The following is an 8,700-nucleotide window of genomic DNA, read 5'->3' as shown; positions in this document are numbered from 1 at the left end:
AATCAACATTGACGCCAGCCCTGGCTAGTTGGCGCCAGCACCAGTGGCTAGCGCCAGACGCCAATGGCTAGCGCCTGGCGCCAATCCTGGTTCCAGGTGCCAAGGCCTGGGGTTGGACGCCAAAGTGGTTCTCAACGCGTTTTCGAAAATCTGATAAATTTCCTGTACTGGAAGATAAAATAATATAATTCCAATCGAAAATGCTATTTGACCTTGATTAAAACTCTGGAGAGTCCTAATTGAATTAGGAATGAAAAGAACCTTCTAGAATGTTCTAGAAGACTAAAACCATTCCTAATTGCATTAGGAAAGATAAATTATATTAGGCCCTCCCCTAGATCATTAGGCCGTACTTAAAGCTCAAACCGGGCCCAGTTTAGTAAATTGGCCATAACTTCCTCAATATTCATCGGAATTGGGCTTATAATATATCAATGGAAAGGTCTTTGCAAACCCTATCCAACTACACCACTATTGGACCCATATCATGGACAAACCAAACTGGATTGGCTGTTTTCTTAAAATAAAGTTTTCAAAAACAGGGAGAAGAGAAAAGAAATAAAACTTTCCGCAACACTAGACCTTTCCACACTTTCGTTTCATTCAATATTGATTCGACGTGAAAGGCACTCATCACCGGGTTTGGTTTGGGGAGACACAAATGGGTGTCTACAGAAGCCCCCACTTTGACTGAGTTTGGAGAAACGTAAGTTTCGAAAACGAAAGCCAAAGTATCGATAGGGACGGAGAATGACTCAGAACGTTCTGCGATCCTAAATCACTCTTGTAACGCCGATACCTGCAAAACTAGCATTAGTTAAACAGATAAAAGAGTTAAGAAACGCGTATCTTGCACCGTCGAGCACACGTCTCTGAAAGTAACCGATTGTTGCTGCTCTATTGTTTTGATGACCTCCTACAAGCTAGAGAATGCCATCCCGCTTGAAAACCGCTACGCCTGTAACTGCTTCCAAATTAGAAGATTGCTTCGCTCGAAACTATCCTCCCCGCTATGATAACATTCCACGTCCAAGGGAACATCATCGAAAATTATTTCTCTCGAAACAATTCTCATCCGTATTGATAATATTCCACGTCCAAGGGAATACTATCGAAAATTATTTCTCTTGAAATAATTCCCATCCGCATTATGATCATCTTACATGCCTAAGGGACTATGATCGAAGACAACTTCGCCCGAAATTACCTTCAGTTGTTCATGACAACTTTCCGCAAGCTAGGGAATGATGCCGAAGACATCTTCTCTTGAAGTCATCCTCATTTGATGCGATAATCTTCCAAAGGAAATTACCGAAGATCCACGCCTGTCGATCTTTAAAAGTTCGCCTGAACTTGCCTTTGTTATGCCTGTGCGTCGGCGCTCTTTTGCTTTGAACCTGTATGTCAGTGCCCTATGCTCTTGAACCTATATGTCGGTGCCTTTTGCTAATGAGCCAATTCTTAGGCGCTTTAAGTTAAGTGAGACGATCTTTTCATCAGGTCGATCACTTTACGTAATCAAGCCGATAACCTAAATCATGTCAAATTGCTTAGAGGGGCTAACTGGCGTACCAAGGAACCCAAAATATATTGCAGAAAGCTAGCACAAACCCAACAGGTGGCTGGCTGCTTTGGCGTCGCTGAAAATCCATCAGCGCCAACCATATGGCATTAGCGCCAGGCGCTGACGTTGGCGTCAGGCGCCAAGCACAGAACGTGACGCCAATGCCTAGGGACTGGCGCCAACACGAGAATCTTCTTTAAATTCCAGTTTTCGTTCATTTCTTGCTCTGTTCGTCGCGAAACTGCCCGAGAGAAGTCCGAAAACTTCAATTGATCGTTGCTCACTCGTTTCTCAACCGAATTCACTCAAATTTGTTGCAAATCAAAGCTCTTTTCATCTATATTCCCGATCTATGTAAGTTTTCCTCAAACTCACACCGGTTTTCATGAATTCTTGGCATGTATATTCACGAATTTCATGAAAATTCGAAATTTACAATGCTCAATTTGCTTTGTTTATCAAGTTTTATGCCATGAAATTGCTTGTTTATGTTTGTATATTGCCTTGGGAGTAATTTGAGACTTGTTTGACTCAATTTGGCGAAGAAATGAGCAATATGCCATTGTTGGACCTCTTAAGGTCGTGAAGAACAATGTAGCTTGTTCTTGATGTTTTTGCTAGCAATTCTTGTTCAATTTGTCACAATAATCACTATAGTGTTGCAAGAAATTTTTTGATTGCTTGAAAAATGTTGTCATGCTCGATTTGAATTTGTGCTCTGTTTTAGTACTACGTACTCTGTTTTCTGCGAACATAGTATCATGCGGCTAGGAGAACCTTAGATACTATAGAACTTTAATTTATGATGATTCTGCACAATGTAGCATGGCTAGACAACGAGGCTCGGGTTCACGGTCCCGAAACACTAGACGGGAGCATGAGCCCGTGGAGGACGACACCACACCGTCCACTTCGCTTGGTCGGCTCCCAGAGTGGGATGAGCAGACCTTGTTCTTTGCCCCTGTCCACCACATTTCCGAGAGGGTGAGATGGGGAACCGAGCCTGGGAGGACACGACATCACGGCTCTGGCTGTGATGGTCTAGGCGATTTGTACAGGATGCACATCGCCAGAGACCGCGAGACGAGACTCCTATGGGAGTCCTGCGGACTAGTTGCCTTGTTCGAGACCTCCGAGGCTATGGTCGCCTCCAGCGGGGGTCACCACGTAGTACGCGCTTTGGTGGAGTTCTTCTGGGACACCACCAACACCTTTCATTTTCCATGGGGCGAGATGATGGTCACCCCTACAGACTTCAGTCTCATCACAGGACTGGAGTTTACTTCTGTGCCGCTGCCGTTCAACGGCGGGATCGACGTCTTTTCTCCAGAGGTCGAGGAGTTGTTGGGGCCGATTGCTGTTCGGGCCCGAGCTGAGGTCGAGACGACTCAGTTCAGTGCTAGAGGGATTCGCCGCTCGACGCTGGCAGCGGCTCTTGATGATGATGCGACCACCCGAGAGCAGCGGGTGCGCATCTTTGTGCTGATGTTGTTGTCAGGGACATTCTCCCCTGACAGGGATAGTAGAGCATTGCTTTACTACCTCCCTGCTGTTCGCGATCTCCAGCGGATCGGGACTTATGATTGGGCCAGGTTGGCCTATACTGACTTCGTTCGTGCGCTGAGGGACTCGTGTCGTCACCGGTCCTTTAGGACGAACTTCGCTTTGTCTGCTTTCTGGAAGGTCGTAGAGGTAAACATTACTCCCTATAAAGTTTAGCCCTACATGTTAGTTAGCATTTACTCACGCTTTTAACTTTTTGTAGATCTGGTTCTACGAGTACTTTCCTTCCATTGTGCCGGCGAGACCATCGCCGAGGGGATATCCGGTGGGCGCCTCTTGGGGCGGCCACCATGTGGACATGTCTACTGTACGTGTCCGGAGTCGGATCATCTCGGTATGATTTTTGTGCTTATCTTGCTCTTCTGTGGTGTTTTAGACATATTCTTGCCTGATTGGTGTTTTTATAGGGACCTGAGGTAGTATACCGACCATGGGGCGGTTGGACAGTCCCTGGATTAGCTGCACAGTACTCTGCTGAGCGTCGCTACTTTCTGGGGACCTATGGAGCGGTTGTATACTTAGGGGAGAGAGTTGCTAGACATCACTCTTCCGATGTTTTTGTCGTTCTTGCTCCTCCACCATGTCACATGTTCGACGAGAGAGAGTTGTCGAGCATGGCTGAGGAGTCTGGTTCCCTCTGGCGATCCCATGTGATCCTTGGGCGGAGTTATGCTGAGGAGCTACTTCCTTTGTTGGCTCCAGCTCCTGTACCGGCTGAGGATGTGAGGGTAAGATCCTTAGCTTTTATTTTTCGCTAAGTAGCCCCCAAGTAATACCTTACTGACTTCTTTCTGTCTTATCAGGATGGTCCCACTGAGTTTGTGCCGCCCCATATGTCCATTCACTACCAGGGGATCTATGGGCCGATCGAGGAGATGATTTCTCCGGCTCCCGAGGGCGAGCGCTTCGTGGAGCGGTCGATTCCTCGCCACCAGACCAGGGTAGGCCTAGTTTTAATTCAGAATTTTATATTTAGTTATCATGTATTTCCATTGACTTATTTTTCTGACAGTTCTCACGCGAGGTGGTTTCGGCTATGGCACGATGTATAGATGCCTTTCGGAGCTAGCTCGTCCGGATAAGGAACGCGGCTACCTGTCGTCGGGACGACGTTGTCCGAGAGGTAACTTTTCTTCACTTATTATTTCTGCATTATGGCTTCAGTTTTACCTTGTTTCTGATTTAATTCCTTTTACAGGGTCAGCCGATCGCTTCTCACACCCGTACGAGGCCTGAGGGGTGGAGAGATCCGGCGAGGTCTAGCTCGAGACGTCGTCGCACTTCGTCAGGAGGTAGAGGTGGTCGTTCCGAGGCTGCTCGAGCCGACGTTGCTGAGGGTTCAGGATCTTCTTCTGAGGGTGCTCCTGCTGCACCGGTAGGAGAGGCTACCTCGACTTTCAGAGGTGGTGGGATGTACGAGGTTGGCTCGTCATCGCAGCAGCCTCCGCGATCTCAGCCTCAGGTTGACCTTGGCTGGAGCGGTCCTGTCTTGAGTTTTCCTCCTCCTACGGTGACTGGAGCTGGTGCTGAGGCCGGAGCTGGTGGAGAGGTGACTCCTCGGACGGCGCAGTTTTATGGCATGATGGGCCTACGTCCTCCGGCGCCGTAGTTTGTTTCTGTATATGTATTTTATTTTGACTTTTTATAGAACTTTGCCTTTGACTCATTATTTAAACACTTTGTACTTTATGTTATTGTAAATTCATTATTATTTTTTATTATGTTAGTGTATGTTAGTGTGTGCAAAAGAAGTGTGATAACAATTTTGCGCAAAAATTCCGTCATTTTATTATTGATGGAGGGTATTATCCGACTCTCTCCCCCAAAAAGAAAAAATAAAAAGGAAAAATAAAACGGAAAAAAATGTTGATTTTTTGAAAATTAATATAAAATCAAAAAAAGAAATAAAAGTAATTAAAAATAATGGCTTTATTTAATTAATTAATTAAGAAAAGGATAGAAAAAAAATATTTAGAAAAAATTAAAACGAGGCCATAAAGTCATTAACCGACTCAAGTTTAATATCAAAACGCAACTGAGCACGCGCGGCTTCTCTGCTGACTTGGCGCCAGCCTGTGGCGCGTAGCGCCAGGCGCTACACTTAGCGTGTGGCGCCAAGCACTGATGGGTGGCGCCAATGTCGAGGCTGCGACGCCAATTGACGCTGACTCCGTATTTCAGTCAGATTGAAATTCCTCGCAATTTGTACATAAATAGCCCCCTGCTCAGCCGATTCTTCTCATAATTCCAGCGAAAAAATTATTCTCCTCCTTAGAGAAAAATAATAACCATGTCTTTAGTCACTAAAACCTTCACCCAATATTCTCATGAATGGTGTCGATCTCTTAATGCTAGAGAAAGAAAAGAATTGGATTTGTTTCACTTGGGGGGAATTTATGGTATCAAAGGGGTAGATTTAGACATAGACTTCATACATACCGCTTTAGAATTTTGGAATATCGATACACATTGTTTTAGAATAGGGTATGATGAAATTAGCCCTTTGCCAGAGGAATTTGGTGCTATTTTAGGCTTCCCTGCAATAGACCTGGTAGTAATCCCTAGAGTAGATGCATATTACTATAAGGATTTTGAGCGCTTCTTTAATTTGATGGAAAGGGATTTATCAAAAATAGTAGATGGCAATGTAGTGAACTTGAAAGAATTCGCACGCTACTATTTTGATAAATCTCTTTCTGAATCATTTCACATATATAGAAGAAGGGCGTTCTTATTCTGCATGCTTAATCAATATTGTCTTAGTAGTGGTAAAATTAACGAGGGTCAATCAATTATAACCACTGTGCTAGAACAAATTGAATCAGGGAGAAATCCAATGCCATTGATAGTTGGAGAGAGTATGATTAGTCTAGATGAATTGAAAAGGGACCCAAAAGCACCTCTTCGCGGCTCTCCAATTTTATTACAGGTAGAAAAATAATATTTTTAATTACAGAAATAAAAAAATATATTTTTGTATTGTAATATTAATTTATTTGCATTGCAATTTTTTTACAGATGTGGCTAATGGAGAGGCTAGGATTAATTAGCCCTCCGGACGACATTGAAAATTATACTCCCACTTGCTTTGTGAGAAGGAAGAAGCGCATCCCTAAAATTGGGCGCCATGGGTGGAGAAAAGTCTTTGAATCACGTGATTTTGCTATCAAGTGGGTCATCCCATGGTGGAAAATAAAAAGGATGGTTGGTGTTAACAAGCAACCTTTCTGCCGTTTCCCAAGCTTGTCTCGTGTAACATATTATTATCCCTGCAGAGTAAAGAGACAATATGGCTTGCTTCAAAATATTCCTTTCGGGAATCTTCGTCCTCCCTATGAGTATCCCGTGTCTCAAGAAGTGGATAAATTTGACACTTACTGGAGCGCTAGACCTTTATGGGAAGTGCTTACCCAAAAGGTTCCCCCTTCTTTACCTAATGATGTAAAGAAGTGGTTGTTGAAGAAGTCTTCAATTGATCAGGGTAGAACCGATGTGAAGAATCGTCTAGGTGACAGGGTGACACCGGCCAAAGAACGTTTAGGTGCAAGAATTGAATTCAAAACACCTACAATGCCTAAGAAAAAGAATTCTACTAAAGACAAGGGGAAAAGGAAAGCTACCACCACAGACAAAAAGGTTTGGGTGGAAAAGAAGCATGGGGTGCTAGCTGAAGGGGAAACAATCTATTCTAAAATTGAATGTAGGTCCTCTAAAGGATGCCTACTAGCTAAAGTAATGGATGAAGAGGAGGAAACGGAAAAGAATTAGAAAAGAGCAAAGAAGGAGAAGAAAGATTAAAACATTGCTTAGCTTTAGATTTATTAGATTGTTAATTTTTATTTAAAGTTAATTTATTTCAGCCTTATTTAAATTCCATTAACAATGTAATTTTATTTTATTAATGAAATTTCAGCTTTCAATTAAATTGCTAATTTAAATTTATTTTATTAAAGCAATGAAAAACCGAAAAAAAATTAATTTTCCAGAAATTATTCGAGTACGGAAGTCGAAAATTTTCCGAAAAACATCGAAATTCGCCCAGATTTTATGACTGAATTGGCGTCAGTAATTACAGTTTGGCGCCAGCTATTGAGGTTTGGCGCCAGGCGCCAATACCATCGGCTGGCGCTAATGACCTATTGCTGGCGCCAGACTCTGTTCTGCGACACCAATAGTTTTTTGACTTTTTGTTGACTTCTAGTTGATTCTGGAACGCGGAGATGTCGAATAATAAAGTGGCCGCACCCGTAATGGGTTGCCTACGTATCCTTTCCTAAGGAATCAGGCCGAACGTAGCTCTCTTGAGTGTCCTACTCAAGTAATTATGGGTAGTATTTTTTAAGTTGGTCAAGATTGGTCATGTTTGAGAATTCATTGCCATCCATGTCAGTTAATTTTGCTGCACCACCTGACAGGATTGTTTTGACAATGTAGAGGCCAGACCAATTAGGTCTAAACTTTCCCCTTGGATCTAAAACATTTTTCCTTAGCGCTTTTAATACCAAATCTCCTACTTTGATATTTCTTGTCTTGACCTTCTTATTAAAATGTCTAGCCATACGAGCTTGATAGCACTGAGTGTGATGTAGAGCTTCTAGTCGTTTTTCGTCGAGTAGGATCAATTCTTCATATCGTGCCCTAGTCCATTCGACTTCATCAAGTTTACTCTCTAGCGCAATGCGTAGAGATGGTATTTCTAGTTCGACAGGTTGTACGGCATCCATTCCATATACCAAAGAAAATGGTGTATTTCCTGTTGACGTACGGATTGACGTGCGATAACCCCACAGTGCAAAGTGGAGCTTGTCAGGCCAATCTTTATAATTTTCTGTCATCTTCTCAATGATAGTCTTTAAATTCTTATTAGCTGCCTCAACTACTCCGTTTGCTTGAGGTCTATAAGGGGACGAATGATGATGTTGGATACCATATTTATGTAGCAATTCTTCACATTCGGCTTGAAAGTGAGTTCCATTGTCACTTATCATTTCATGTGGGACCCCATATCGACAAATGATATTTCTCTCGATAAAGAGTGCTACATGTTTTGCAGTGAGTTTAGCGTATGATTGCGCTTCAACCCACTTCGTAAAGTAATCAATTGCCACTAGAATAAATTCGTTGCCTCCTGTCCCTGGGGGAGTGATCATGCCGATTATGTCAATTCCCCATGTAGAGAATGGCCATGGTGATGTGTAGGTGTAGAGCAAAGATGGAGGAACGTGTTGTAAATTGGCATAAATTTGACACGTAGGACATCTTTTCACGTATTGATGGCAGTCCCTATTCATGGTAGTCCAATAATACCCTTCTCGCATTATTTTCTGGACTAACATTTTGCCATTTATATGAGTTCCACAGATTCCTTCGTGAACCATTCTCATTATTCTTTGTGCATCCACCTTTCCTACGCATAGGAGAGCTCGACCTTTAGGTACCCTTTTATGTAGCTCGTTGTCTATGAGTACATATTGAGAAGCCAAAAGTCTCAAGGCTCGTTTCGCTCTTTTGTCAGCATGAGGAGGATATTCTCCATTGGTGACATAGTTGAGAATGTCTGTGTACCATGGTTC

The sequence above is a fragment of the Chenopodium album genome, chromosome 9 (assembly GCF_948465745.1).
Source record: "Chenopodium album chromosome 9, dcCheAlbu1.1, whole genome shotgun sequence".
Taxonomy (NCBI): domain Eukaryota; kingdom Viridiplantae; phylum Streptophyta; class Magnoliopsida; order Caryophyllales; family Amaranthaceae; genus Chenopodium; species Chenopodium album.
Note: the sequence above shows the minus strand (reverse complement) of the source record.